The sequence below is a fragment of the Gymnogyps californianus genome, chromosome 5 (assembly GCF_018139145.2).
Source record: "Gymnogyps californianus isolate 813 chromosome 5, ASM1813914v2, whole genome shotgun sequence".
Classification (NCBI taxonomy): Eukaryota; Metazoa; Chordata; class Aves; order Accipitriformes; family Cathartidae; genus Gymnogyps; species Gymnogyps californianus.
Window position 1 is genome coordinate 15,337,218 of NC_059475.1, and position 16,237 is coordinate 15,353,454.

Consider the following 16,237-nt stretch of genomic DNA (forward strand, 5'->3'; position numbering starts at 1 on the left):
AGGGTACATTCTTTCAGCTCAGTCATATGACCAAAAAGGACAGTATAAAAACTATAAAATATTATTCAAACTGTAATTTAGCACTCAGTTAAGTCTCTTTAATGAGCTTCATGAGCTCTGGATTGGACTAAACTGAAATTCAGTTACACAACAGAATGGAATTGCATTGATTTGTGATTCAAATCAACTATCTATATTTACAGGTACATATTCATTTTATCCCCAATTTTTTATATATTATCTATATATATTTTCATATTTTATCTACAATTGCTGACCTCCTCTGAGCAAATAAACAGTCTTTTTGGAAAGAAAAATAAAAACAAATTCCATGACTGTATTTTCCTTGCTAGACAAAGCATCAAGAATTATGTAGAGTTGGGAACAGTTAAATAACGTGGGAGGCTTTGAGTCATTGTACATCACTGCTCAAAGTCTGAAGCTGTTGCACACAGACCACAGAAAGGGTTTAGGACACTTCTTCAGGTTCTTTCACTGGACTTTGACCTGAACACCTACGAAATTGTACTTGTGCTATATTTACCAGATGCAAACTCCTTGGTACAATTTTTGATAGTGTAACACCTACATATGCATAGGCAAGGCTTGGAATAGTAACAAGAAACCTCTTAAACAGGAAACTAAAGCTCTCAAGCAAAGAGATGGGGGGGGGAGTGTTAATTGTGAAAGCCCAGTTTTACCAGTATTTCCAAGAGGTACAAATGGTAAGATAGCTGAAATGTTTAGCTGATATTTTAGAGACATCAACAATAATACTAGTGCATGGGAACACATTACCATATTTAAAATTCCAGCATAAATATACCATATAGCACTTGGATTTGAAAATTCCCTGAAAATTGGAGATTCAACCTGTCACAACTGTGGTGCACTTACACAACAACAACAACAACAACAACAACAACAACAACCACCGAGATTGGTGGTTTTGGTTAAAAAAAAAAAAAGAAGAAGAAGAAAAAGAAAAATGCAACAATGTATCCTTACTGTCAGAATTTAATGTAAGAAGGTTGTGAGCCAAACGGCCAGGAGCTGTCAGCTGTACACAAACTCATATTTTTTTCTGACAAACCTATTTTGTAATATTACAATGTAAGTGTGCCATTTGCTCCCATTGAAACTAGTGTTAATCCAGACAAAATATTGGGGTTCTGTATTGGAGAGTACCATATTATTGAAGCTCAGATTTTCAAAGCTAGTTAAGTAGGACATAAAAATCAATTAGAAGGCCTTAAGAATATCTGCCTTCAGGTCTGCTTCCCTGGATTCCCTGAGGGACAAAACCTCTTAACTACATATCTTGGGGGTTTTTTCCTGAAACCCTGAAACATAATAATTATACCTTAAGTCTTCTTTTAAAAAAACAAACAAACAAACAAACAAACAAACAAACAAGACCTCATATACTAACTTCCCCTCTCAGCTCCGATTTTTGAAATTCATTTCTCCTGACACTATAACCAGAGAAAAGGAGGTCTAGGTGCTCTCATTTTAATTTCACTTTAGAAGAATCATAAGTAAATAAAACATTTTTCTTCAAGGATCTGTTCAGTCAATTAGAATCCCATCTTACATATGTATCCTCTGTCAGAAAACAGTTCTCCAAGTATGTGGCACAGAGTGCTACCAGCAAGGATATGGCTTTGTATTCTGCCCAAAGGACCATTCTATTTGTGATTATCTACAACGATCAGTCCTGAAGATAACTAACTCTCACCTGCTGGATAAATAAATCACATGAAAAAATATGAACCACGTTACCTCACCAAGCCCTCAAAATAAAAACCTCTCGGCCTCCTTTCAGTCTCTCCTAAAGCATGACTACTTCATCAGTTAAAAAAGCAAGCAAAAAATTATGTTTAATTAAGGAAAGAGTACACCTTGAAATAGAAATTTGCCTTCAATGGTAAAGCTATCAGTTTGATAAGAATACAAGCTTTGGAGATTTAACCAGGTGAAGCCCTCATTTCTTCTGATTTTCACCTATGACATCTCTGTCAAAATCTTGTTTGTGATTTTGAACAATAATTTTTCTTGTTGCCTGTCATCTAAAGATTGTGATTTCCTACTTTTTCTGCAACATTCACCTCTGCAAGATATTTTGAAACCAGAACTGAAATATGTTCACCATAGATAGAAATCCTTGCAGGCAATACTGCCCATCAAATAAATGACACAACAACTCCTAACTCCAATTTATGTTAAGCCCAGTCATGGGTACTAACAGTGAAGCAGGTTAAAATGCTAAAGCACTACTTTCTATCAGTCCATAAAGATCAGTCTTATGTTCATAGCCTGGTTTTTGTACTGTGTATAGAGATCATATATTAGTAAACTGCTGATCTTGGAGTCAGAGGTGCCCTGCACTTCAGGACAGACTGTCCTAAACTACAAATTTAAAGGCAAGTTTGGGGGAAGGGTTCTGTTTTTCACATGCTGAAAATGATTCCTAGACTCTTTAAGTAGTCATATAAAACCATATCTCCAGGCATTTACCAGCATTGCTCAACATCTATGAGCCTCAGGCCATCTGCACCTGCCCTCAGCATGATACTGACAGGCAGCAATGAAAGGCTGATGGCTAGAGCGGTGGCTACTAGGTGCTTTGCATATGATATTTCAAAATGTAAATGGAATATTGATCTTAAATAAATAAATAAATAAATCACACACTCAAAAAGTTGGCATTAATCTGAATAGCAAACCTAAAAGTTTCACTAAATTAACTCATCAGCCTGACATGTCTCATTGCAAGATCTTATCGTTGGTTTAACTAAACAAAAGAAAATGAAGGAGGAAGGAAAAATATACAGGGAATAACTTATATTTCTTTAAAAAGAAAGTTTTTTAGGAAGTGCTTCAAATACGTTTCTGTCTTGTGCTAAATGAAGCAGCTATTGCTGTGGAATTTTAGGGTGGTGTTTTCTCCGTTTTCTTTTTAACGAACACCAGAGTGAACATTACAGCAACATCCATCAGAAATCATTAGAGCACAAGTTATAACTCCTCCCTCGCAACTATAAAGTATGTAGGTTCTTTTCTTTTTTCTTTTTTTTTTTGTAAAATTTTCTGATTCCTCTATTTTACTTTAAGTAGACGTATTTTGCTTCTTTGAGCTAGAAACTTCTCTTTTTCCAGGTGACCCTGCCCTCTTTTTCTAGCATATGCACCCTTTGGAATGCAGTGCAAAGTTAGTTACTTATATATAAGTAAACTTATAGGAAAATTTTCTGGGAAATCAAGGGAAAAGAAAATGTTTAACTTCTTAGCCAATGCCACTCTGAAGAACCAAAATCATATTCATAGAAGATCTTTCCCACTTGACAAAGTTTTTAATCCTTATTCTTCTCTTTCTTCATTTAAGAAACTGTAAAATGTTATAGTTCCAATGATCACGTTTATAATTTCAGTTATTTTATTGGTAACTACTCCTTGTTTCCAAATAATTTAATCCACTTTCTTTCCACCAAAGTGCATTAGGGTGGTACTGCAGATTGCAGCTATGTTCAAGATCCCATTGTTCTCAGTGCTGTGTAAATTGCCATAAAGGGTCTTAAAAGTGTACAGTTCTAAGAGGACACGCATTTTGAAAATATCAGCAGACACACCATTCAGTGTGAATAAATATGGTCCCTCAAAGAAGTATATCAAACCCTAGGGACTCCCCTGAATTCACAGGAAGGCATGGTTATTTTTGGAACACAGGGTTAAAACCCAGCTGTACTTGATTCATCGCAGAACAATGACAATTTTAATGGATCTAGGATTTTGCTCTTTATTTTTGCTCTTTGCTCTTTCACCCACCTCAGTAAGGTAATGAATCTCTTAGAAATTTTCAGAACTTGGCTGAATTATCAATACCTAGTAATTCACTGCAAAGTCAGACACGACTGTTACTAATCACTACAAAAATGTATTGTGTACCTATATAACATTTCCAGATGGAATTTTAAAGTACCTTACAAGACAATAAATATTTAAAAAATGCTACAGTTGGATGATATTTTCCTCTGTACAGAGTGCCAACATAAAGTTTGTGGAACTTTCAAACCATAATTTGAGGATCCAGGAGGGAGATCAAGCAACACACATTTCTATTACTGACACCCTGTACTGGGGTTGTTTGTGCAATTAAGCAACACTTTAATAGCAAGTCATCTCCTTGAAAATCGGGGAATAAGATTCTACTCAATAAGATCAGAGACAGAAGAATCCCAGTCTAAGCCATGTAGAGCTTTGCAAAAATCAGTAAAAATACTATTAAAGCATTTAAAAAGTTATAAGTATAAAAAAATACATTACTTTTAGAAGTCATATGAATCCTCTCTGTAAGCATGCTGACTCCGATTTTAAGATGAACTAATCACAAGTTGCTTAAGTGCATGTACAAAAATTAAGAGATAATTATATAAAAAAATTTACGAAGTGGCTCAATGCCAACAAGACAGTCTTCCATCAATCATATATGATACTCTTCTTGATATCTCTCCCTACCTGGAGAAGCAGCTGTGCTTTACAGCAAGTCCCAACAATCTTTAAAACTTGGCTCCTGCAGACAAAATAAGAGGGTCTAAAAACATAACCAATTAGACCGTTCTGGTTTTGTTGACTGTTATACAGCAACATAAGAAGCGGGATTCTCGCATTTTACAAAACCCAGATTTCACAGCTTTTCACAGTTACACCAGTCCAGTCCTACAGAAGCCAAAGAACTTGCATGATATAAGTGATGGCTATACTTGGCCTCATTATCTCAACTATGCCTCATCCAAGATGTATTTCAACAAGCTGACCCTATAATGACACTACAGTCAATGGTGAAACTTTCAATGATTTCAATGACAATAACAACTAGAGTTTCAGACAAAGGTCATACTATTCTTGTGTAAAAACTGGAAGCAAATACTAACATCACTAGGTTCTGTAACATCACTAGGATTTAGCAAACATAAACTAATGCAGGAAAAAAAAAAAAATCACATGCAGAACACTTCATTCAAATACGTACAAAGTCCTCTGTGATTACAGCACACAAATTACTTCTATGCTGTTATTAGGGCTGGCCAGAAAGTATTAAAATTAAAAATCAAATTTTAACATTGCAGAAGCAAATCAATCAACACTTCAAATTTGTATGGACTTACTTTATGAAATCAAGCAACACCACAGGAGTTACAAAATGTGTTGTGTGACCTGCTATTTAATTTTTTAGTTTCTCTACTCTCTAAACGTGGCCTGTCCAAATTCCTCTGATGGGAAAATCCTCTAAAAGAACACACCACTGTTGAGCCATCTCAGACTAGATGTGGAAAATAAATATCATCATTATACACCTGAACCCAAAATGTAGGAAATATTCATATTGTAGGAGAATTATATATTCACAGTACACTGTGAAAACTGAGCATGCTGGGAAAATATCAAGCTACTCAAACAAAAACAGTATTGTTCATAATACAGTTTTTCTACTTTGGAAACATAATTTGGCACCCTTTCTATTCGGCCCAAGTATTCTGAGTTTCAGATACTCCTACAGAGAAGCTAAGTGTGTTTTATTCAGCTACATGCAAAGAAATATATGGTTCTTTCTTTTCTGTGTCTGAAAATAACTTGTCCACTCTAATAAAAAGTATGCTGCTAGAGAGGTTGGTAATTAAGCCTTTGGAGTTTGCCATCCATTAAAACTTGGTGATCCCACCCAAAGCGCTTCATCATCAGAACCATCTGGTGTTCTTTCTGCACAATTACCAAAATACAGAACATATTTTGACTTGGCACTTGCATTTGGTAGACACTTTAGTCATTTTATAAGCAACAAGAGAGCATCTTGCCAAAGCACGGCCTCAAAAGGAAATTTCAACACACCAGAATCTGACTTCTATCCTAGGAAGTCCTACCAGAATAGAAAGAAGGAACATCTTCACCTTCAGCTAATGTCCTCACCGTCACATACACGATACCTCTTACCAGTTTTGTTACTCTATGTTTCCTCTATATGTTGATAATTCAGAGCATTATCTAACAGATTAGGGGTAAAGTGAATTGCCTCTAGTTTGAGACTCAGTTTCTTTTAAGATGTTTGGCTGTGAAATCAAACTAATGATCCACCAGAAATTAAACTATTAGAAGTAAAAGGAACCAAAGCCATTTCACAATAATACTCTGAAGAACAATATCAAGAATATTTCACATCAGACTCTCCCAACACATTTTTTTCAGTGCCTGCACATACAGTAATAATATGAGCACAGCTCTAAATGTAGCAAAGTCTGAAAAACAAAGGGAGAAGACAGGAATACGGACTACTCTTGAATGATACTAGACTTCTTTTTGGCTCTTAGTTTTCAAGATCTACATAAAAGAAAACATGATGAGAACATCGAACATACTTCCAAGAGCATTAACAAGTCTCTCTTGCAGATTGCCTTTAATTCACTTATTTTACTCATTTCTGCCAGTAAAATTTGTGGCAAAAGGTGAAAATTTCTATGCAGTAATGATGCAGTTTTCTCAGCACAGTATGGATAACACGAAAAAAAATCAGAGAACTCAATTGAAGTGATGACCAATAATTCCCAAATCTAGACATTTCAGTTACTTTTGGGAATTCTGAGGAGAAGTTTACATTTAATGTCCCTCACCTACAAGCATCCCATATTCATGGACACAAAATGATGCAAACCTATTGGAACTCTAAGGAATTTACTTCATATATTATCCTAGGTGGAAAAAAATGCTTCTCTCAAAGACTTCTACTTATCGAACACACATAGTATTAGTCTGGTTGGTATCAAAATGGGTCAACTGCTCTGAAATTAGTGAAAATATATGAAAAAAACAACAGGCAAATATTTTTTAAAATAGCGCAGCGTAGAAAATATATCCCAAATGACAACTACAAGTTCCACAGCAAACAAATAAGCTGCTGCACTCCATATAGCATGGAAACATTTAAAGTACCACAATAATATATAAGCCAGAAAATACAGGTTTTCAAATCAAAATAATCCTACCAGGACATGGATTTGCACCCATCAAAATTTTCATAGATATAAATTGGACTGATACAGTGAAAGAATAACACATTAGATAATTGTAGACATGGAGAACTGAACAAAATTTTACCAAAAAATTAGTAAGAAAGTTATATAAGAAATTTGGATGGAAATTAAACAAGCTATTATTACAAGTAACTTTGCAAGGTTAGTCCCTCAACAAAACAACATTCTGAAGAAACAAGTCTAATGAAATTATAATAGTAAGATGCAAAGAAGAGATGGATAAAATATGTAACCACACAAAAATATATCTGCACAATAGTAAAAGGCAGTGGAACTAATGAAAGTGAGAAATTAGAAACAGTCAATTTGGTGAAGAGATCTGAGTGCATATGGCAATCTGAGGAATCACAATCGTGTTCATCCTTATTAGACACGCCATCAGACAGACAAAATGTAATATATGAGCAAGTAAATAAACATTGGACTACATAGAGTGTCATTCTTACTGGGTGACACTCCAAAGAGTATATATCTACTCTGTTGGCAAAAACAAACTGCACATTACATCCTTATTTTTATACAGGATCTCAGAGCAGATTTCCTAACATCAGAGATTTAAAAAACAAATACAGTTTATTTATTTCCTGCAGATTTTTTCCCTTTAATTTTATCATGGCTAACAATATTGTAACAAGTAGCAAATTATTATGAAGTCATATTCTCATATTTTTTGAGCATCAGCATGACTTTCTTAAGTCTCTACCAACAAGTAAAAAGAACGAAAGTATTTACTTTCAGGAAGGATAATCAGATTACTGCCACCTTACAAAAGCATGGTGTCTCTTATTTCAACTACTGTCATCACAATGACATGTAACAACCACAATGTGATGATAATACACCGTCCCCAAAAGGAACAATCAAATCAAAATGCATAACAATTAAGAGAGAAATCATTCAACTTACACCTTAGAATCTTGAGCAACTGCTATAACACCAGAAAAACTTTCACAGGGAAAGATGTTGGTGCTTTCAGGCCAGTGGAATTAATATTTTGGTTTAAATATCACAGCATCTAGAAAAGGCCAAACACAATGGAGCAGATTCACTAATGTGTTACTTCAGTTTTATTACATGTTAACCTCACAGAAACAGTGGATTCTCATGTGAGACAAAGTAATTAGGTCTAATGTCTACATTTAAAAAGACACATCCTAACATCTCCATTCCACTTTTTAAAACAAACAAAAAAAACCGTATATGATAGGTCCTTGCTTTACCTTTTCTAATAAAACCAGCAGTTTACCATTTATAAAAGTGATACATTCTGGCATACTTTTGATGCAAATTCTGTACAAGCAATGACATGAGATAGCAGTAGACCTAAATTCCTCGAGCACGTTAAGACTGAGTTGCCAGCTCTGAAAAACGGATAGTTTTTGCAAAGCATATGAGCTAGTCATGAGCCGAGCGCATGGTTGTTTCTACAATTGTGCTCTAATGAAAGTTAGGAGAAGCTGGTGGATATAAACAGAGCAAGATATATTGTCTGGCCCTATTCCTACCTACCCAAATGGGAACAGGACCCAGCAGAGATTTTCCAAGTCCTCCCCATGCACAAATATATGCATTTCTATACGTTTTGGCCTTCACGACTGTGAATCAGAAACCAGGATCAGCCCAGAAATAACTGCAGTCTGCTTTTCACAGAAACATAATTTTCTTGTTATGCCTTGCTATAGTTATATATCTTGTAATGTTATTCTTGTCACATCCTAAAAATCTGCATCACTTTTTTTTGCTTCAGGATGAATTCTGCCTTCAGCTGCAAACTAGGAGTTCCCACAGAAGCCACGGTGGTTGCACACTGGTGTACCAGGAAAAACAGAACTCACACTTCAAGTTAATCATATCCTATGTATTAACATACTTTTATAGTAATATAATACACAGAGTTTATGTTGTGATTTAAGAATTAAAAACTAATCATATGTAAAATTAGGTCATTCAAAAAATAACTGCCAAATAAATTGGAATTAGAGCTGTATATGAACCATTCAATGCTTGCACTTGCATCAGTGAACCAGAAAAGCTCGGTAAGCCAGCAAGGCTTAGGTATGGAAGCTGACACCCCAGAAGTGTCCACAATCCCCTCTCCTTTAAACAATTAAAACAAATCCTGCCATTTAATGGCAAGGAACAGGGAAGGAGCAAAGAGGAAAAAGGAAGGAAAGGATACGGAAATAAACCCTTAACAGTATAGCCTAGAAGGATAATTTTTTTCAGGGTCTGGTCAAAAATTATTCCATTTTGTTTAATTCTGAATGCATCTAAAGTTCCTCCTTGTCTAATAATTAATTATAATACAAAATTATATGAGAGAATATAATGCGTTTGCTAAATCTCAAATAAAAAAAGCTGAACTCTGCCAATAACAAAATATATTTATCCTATTCTAGTATGTGTTTCTTAAGTTCCCATATACCTATTAGGAAGCGCTTCCATCACTGTCTGGCTGCAAAACATCTGTATTGAACTAAATATGCCATTTTTCACTAAACTCAGTGTAGATATTTTCCTGGAATTTAGAACTGCAAGTCAGTCACATCATAAATTAATTCAGAATATTATCAATTGATCCATATATGATCAGGTTACAGCCAGCCATATTAGTCTTAGCAAATTATTGTGTTTCTCATGCTCTGGCATCAGCAAACTTTAGTTTATTTTTCTAGCTACTTGGCTGTCAGTTAGAATGAAATTTTCATTGGTTCTTTTGATGAACAGAGAATATAAACACTGAGCTATGTCATCTATGACAGACCAACTGCTTTTGGGGGTATTCTTTTAGTTAACAGACTATATAACTTCAAATTATAAAACATGTTTATACACATATATTTACATTCACAACTAGCCAGATACACACAAAGTACTCCTGAATTGAGAGGTATTCAAGAAAAATGAGAACATGACTGTTTACCTTTCTTCAACTTTTAAAATCCTAAGGGAATCTATATGCTCAGTCTCTTTTTTCCCCCAATTTTTTTTTCTCCCCCCTTTTTATGAACAGAAATCCTGTCACACCAATATATTTTTGGCCAGACTACTGCATTCAAAACTGTCCTTTGACTTCTGGATACTGTTTTTAATATACAACAAATATGACAGGATGAACAGAAGTCTGTTCCTGTGAAAAGGCCGAAGACAATGCAGAGAAGCAGGGACACAGGGAATCCTGAATATGCAAAAGAAAAAGATAGCCAAGTCTTTCAAGGAAAAGAAAGCTGAAATAAGAATATACACAACTGTACCAAACTGCACCAGGTATTTAAAAGCATGTAACTTAAATCTGCTCTTAAAGTAGCTACTAATTTTGTAAGACTCCATCTTGAGATGACCTTGATTTTCCTAAAGATGGTGCTGCAAACTGGTTCTACAGAGTCTCAAGTTTAACCCTAAAAACAAAAGCACACACAACTAATTTTGCATTGAAAATGTTGACATTTCATATCTTACGAGTTGCTGGAAATATACTGAACAAATTCCTTGAACTTGCAAGCTAGGTAATAGGTGTAACAAACAATCAAACAATAGCAAATTAATTCAAGTATGCAATTTTAATATAGCTTTAAAGAGAGAAAAATATAACCTATTATAAAGAGAGAAAAATATATATGACACACTAAAGAAAACAGCTGGGTTATGTAAGAGGCCTAAGAAATAGCAACAGTAGCATATTTGGCCTGTTTCAGGCCCTTAGCAAAGGTTTTCACCGTCTTAAAAAATGAATGGAAATTCACAAATTCAGGCAGACATAAAATATATGAAATGTATCTTTTCACAGATGCATATATATGGAATATGATATCTAAATACCTGTTTAATTACAGAGGAGAGAGCATAGGGTATTTAACAAATCTGAGAAACCAAAATCTTATTGAAAGACCCTGTTCTTACTGGCAATCTGGACTAGCCAGATGCTGCTTGATAAATGGATTAGCTGTTTGTGTATGCTACACAGTTTGAGACGGTCTGGAGAAGTAACAGGGTAGTTAGGGCCACAGACCTGATTAGAGGTCATCATTGAGGACCTACAGCTTTGGTAGATAGCAAAGCCATCTATATGGGCTGCAAGAGGCTGTTGAGACGTACCACAATACATCCTCTGACTCTGTTCTTGCCATGAATGCCATGGAAATTCATTTGTACAGTTCCTGGCAAGCCTGCTCTTATTTGCAAAGCAAATCTGTACCAGTGTTGCTGCTGGGGAGAGTGAGAATGTGTGCAGGTGAAGAATTTGACTCTCCATCCTTAAATGCATTCGATTAGACTTGCGCAAGTGACGTGCCTGAATGAACTACTCACCAAAGCCAAGTAGCTTAAACAACAAGACCATAGCCTCAGCTGTATGCAAAAGCAGATGAGAAGTACCCACACATGTGGAAGATGCATCAATAAGCTAATACTTTCACAAGGTATCCCTGGTTTTGTCTAGTCTTACCTATATCTGTACCACAACTGTCTTTTAATGCATAATTTGTTAAAGACAGACATCTGAAATGCCCTTATTTAACGCAGCCCATTGTGAGTACTCAAATAACCAGAAAAAAGTATTTTCACAGTAAAAGAATACTAATATATGGCCAGGTGATGGCTCAGATCAAAACACTGATCCTTACTCTTTCAGTGCCAATAATATGAAAGATTAAATTGCTAATAGCACTCAAATATGGCAGTGCTTTATTTTCAGACCTAAAGTGTGTAAGATTTCTCCACCATAAAAACTGCAAGTAGAACACTTGTGAATTATGAAGGTCCTTCCTTTTTAAACAAATTTAGAAAATGTAATCATCCTTCACAGGTGAGATATTCTGTTTATTCTATGGAGAATCATTTCAGTCTAAATTAAACTCTTCAAATGGTTTTGATGATTGCTGCAATAAGGACACAACAGGGAAAATATGTGGGAAGAGAATAACACGTGTTAGATGAATGGCTGACAAAAATACTTCTAGTATATGAAAACCACTGGGTTTTTTTTTTTAACCAAATATTAGTATTATTTTTTCAAAACATAAAAACTAATGCTGCTTATCTGTCCTAAGTGAAAATGCCAGTCTGCACTCTCCTTTTTAATTATCTTCAATATGTACTGAGTACTTCAAAGACAAATAAAAGATATAGGTCTTTTCAGCATTCAAAAAAATGCACTAGTGGTACAAAGACACCTTCTAGATACCAGACTGTCAGAAAACCTTGCTCATTCAGCATTTAAAAATGAGGCCTTTTTGGGTGTCTTGACCTTGAATAACCAAACACGGGGCAGAGTGAAAATGGCTTGTCTGTTAAAAATTTAGGACATAAGTCCTGCCACAGATTGCTTAGAATCTAAGCAACTCAGAATCTAAATTAGATTTTGATAAGACAAGTAGTGACAAAAAGCAAAGTAAGAGGTTAAAAGCACAATACAAATCTCTGACACTCTGTTTTTTCTGACCCTAACCTCAAACCTCACCAACAGAAAGAACATAACCAAATAGATGCCCATCAAAAACTTGTGCAAAGGATTGTTTCATACGTTCCCCTCTTTCAGGCCGTCTCTAAATTCATACTTGTTTAACAGTGTGATTAAGAACACTACTGCCAGCAGCCATGGAAAATTCTAATACAAAGTCACAGAACTACACCATTACTGAAAAACAGGTGCAAGGCATCCTACTACAGATTTGGGGGTTTTGTAGTATGACATGCCTGCCAGTTCATGACTTAAATTATCTCAACAGCAAATATTTTTTAAGAGAAATCTCAAAAGAATAACCAGGAATACTGAAATTCAGGTGACTTAAAAACAGCTGTGTGAGGCACCCTATAAGCTGTCTTTTCAACCTATAACTTGCTCATCCCAGTGCTAACACTCTCTTATGTCCAAGGAATACTTATTGATCCTTTACATACTGCTCAAGGTAAACCGCAGTAAAACTCTGGTTGTCAAGTGTCTTCTTTAAGAATCATTTGTCTTTCTTAACGACATAGCAATGTACTTTCTGGAGGCTTTCTTGTACATACCAAGCAGTCAACAAATGGGCTGAAGAATAGGAAAGACCAAGACAGTCTCATTTCATCTCCCTCGATGATGTTCCTGTGGAGACTCTTTACAAAAGACAATGCAGCTCCAGACTGCACTATTCGCACTATTTAGCCTCCTCTGTAATGAAGAAGTCTCACTGAAACCAAAGTGTTCTTGCTAGTATAGTTGAAACGGGCACACTGACAAAGATCAGATCCAGACATACAGGGTTTCTGCATGGCAATGCTCAGTCTGCTACTGGTCCTGAGAACTTTCCCAGATGTATGGACAAGATTTGAGGTTTACTGTAGAGTGCGGTCCCTATCCTCTTCATTACAGTAGGATAATGGAGAACACAAGGTATGAGCCTGCTGGCAGACTCAAAGCGGAAGAGCTGAACTGCAGCTTAGGGTTAGACCCTTAAGGCAAGAGAAGGAACTGAGGAAAAGGACCTGGGACATTGCTCTTGCTAGTGGGTCAGTTTGTAGTATGGAGCTTTTGGAAGATAAGGGGTCCAACCTACATGAGGGTCACAGGCCCAAAGTTACCATTGTACATAATTAGGCAGTAAAAAGCTTATGACGTGCCTGATGATTGAGTACCTCATAATTAAGGGCTTGTTCCAAAGCCTGTTTAAGTCAATAGGATTCTTTCTATTGACTTCAAAGGGGCTTTTGATCAAGCCCTGCCTACTTAGTAGGATACCTCTCTCCCCGTGTCATACTTAGCAGTTGCCATCAGGAGGCACTCAAACTGACAGTCTCATGGCTTAACCACAAAGGTGCTGGTGAGAGGACACTCATTTAAGGACATTTGACCCCATTTTGTAACTCCAGCCAACTGCTGATCTTCAGTACCTGGGACATCTACTTGGTCAGAAGAGAAAAAATTCATTGATGTGACTTGAGGGAAAGGGTAGTACTGAGAGACCTCTTGTGTTAACTTTGTCTAATTTTTGTTGATGCACATACAACAACATACACTATTGGCACAGAATACAGCATGTACACACACATATTTCAATCCAAACAAAAGAAATGGAGGAATGAAAAAGTTCCCTCTAATACACATAATACATTATTTATATACTTCCCTGACCATTAGGCATCATCACATAATAATCATTTATACAGTTACATATTTCTGCATACATATTAATTCTGAAAATGCATACTGTGTGGCCACACTGTAACTTGTCAGTGACAGACATTGTGGAAATCCCCCTTATTTCATGGATCATTGATCCAATGTGTAAATCCTTCTTAGCTTGCAAGCCATTGACCAGATAAACCATAAGGGCTCCAAAGGGAAAGAGCCTTTCTGGTCTGTCGAGCAAATTCAGCAGTAGTACATGTACTTCAAATCCACATGCGAAAATCTCTTTGAAATTAGGGTCCTGATCCTGCAAATCCTTATGCCCATAACCTATAAGTCATCCCAATACAAGTCTAATACATTTATAAGGCACCCCTAGAAAAACAACATTGCGCTGATGTTACATTATTAAATGTTTGTTTCCAGAATCAAGACCTAAATACAACTGGAAGAATAGTGTCTAGAAATAATTCATCCTTTTAAGATTTTCCACTCAAAATAAATAAATACTATGTACTACATGAAACAGAAAAAAAATTGTAATTTTTTAAATTAATAAGTGGGAAAACTTGCATCTATACATACTGACTTTTTTAATTTGTGTACTTTCCTAACTTTCAAAACAGCTAACTGGACTTTCCCACCATCTTTGATACTATTAAAAATCACAGATTTTAAGCCAATTCTGCAAATTTACAGCTATGATTCAGCAGCTGAATGCCTTTGAAAACGTACCTGCTAGTAATACAGACAATGCTCTTACAATAATATTTTGCCTTTTAAGCATTTTGTTAGATAACCTATATTTGCCTTAATTTCAGATCTAAGGCAAATACAAATTCAAACTACAGAAACACAAACGTTATTTTCTGTGGTGCTGGCACACTGTTATTTTCCAGATCACCCTAACATGAGGTAACTATTATCGATTGTGAAAGCACAACAGGTGGGTCACATAAAAGGTCACATTAGTTTTGTTAACAGGGCCAAACAGGAGGTTTTCATTATCCTTAATAAAAACAGAAGCAAGTAATAAAATATATCATTGCAATAACATATCTCTCCATTCATATGCAATAACCTCATACATTAGATCCTACCATTTCAAAATACTGCTGTTGGCTCCAGCAGCACGATTATTTTTGTGGTTGCTACTTATAAAAATAATATTATAAATCATAGTTTGACTTGCAAATTTCCACACTGTTCTTTTGAACAGCTTTTTGAAATGTTTTTCTGGACAAACCTCCTCAAAGCATGAGTTCACTTAGAAATATTAAGCACTTTAAATGGTCAATAAGGCGGCAAAGATTTTTAGTAATTCCTGTCATTAGTGTAATAGCAAATCATGGTACCTAGAAGTAGTTAGGCACCTTGTTCGAATCCTGATAGTAAATTAAAGTAGAGTCATAACTCAGACATGGTGTAAAAAAGTCAAAATATATTAGATCCTTTCACAACAGTCTTCGGGACAAACTAGTTGACGAGCTCCACTCTGCTTGCAATGCACATGTATGTACACATGCACACACACAGCTGTGCTTTCATCGGTGCACCAGCATGGACAACAAAGGTTTATAGTTTAAAGTAAATATAACATATTATTGCATCTACTGAAAGCATATTTTATTTTTGTCACTTAGATTTCTCATATGTATATATTCCATCTTAAATACATTCCAACACAAATTAAAGAAGGCCTGTATTTAAAAGAACATCGGTCAGTCGCTTTTAACATCTCTATCAGAGAAAATGGTTAATATTTTCTGTTTCTTTCCAGACAAATACATTTTTAACTTAAATTTTACTTTTATTTATTTCTAAATGATGCCTAAATATTTCTAGGCTGAATGATAATCAGTAAATTGGCTTTTCTCCCCAGCTTTTCTAACTTGACTATTCTCCAATGCCTTCTTTTGCTGCTGTGCATCCCCATCTCAGGATGAACATATCTGGATATTACATAGCATTGAAACCAAAAAGTATAAAATAAATTTGCATTTGCCTAAAACTTTATTTCCCAAAATAACATGGGTTATAGGCATCAGTA

The 16,237-nt window shown here is 35.5% G+C and overlaps 1 protein-coding gene across 2 annotated transcripts in view; it reads right to left on the minus strand.

Moving 5' to 3' along the window:
• Positions 1 to 16,237, minus strand: part of SOX6 (SRY-box transcription factor 6) — a 378,275-nt gene that overhangs the window by 332,819 nt on the left and 29,219 nt on the right. Inside the window, exon 1 of one of the 2 annotated variants that reach the window (XM_050897880.1) lies at positions 7,989 to 8,043. The exons of the other annotated variant lie outside the window; for it this stretch is intronic. The gene's annotated coding sequence lies outside the window, so the exon portion shown is untranslated. Of the gene's footprint in view, positions 1 to 7,988; positions 8,044 to 16,237 lie in introns of those variants that run through there. 2 annotated transcript variants of the gene reach the window in all.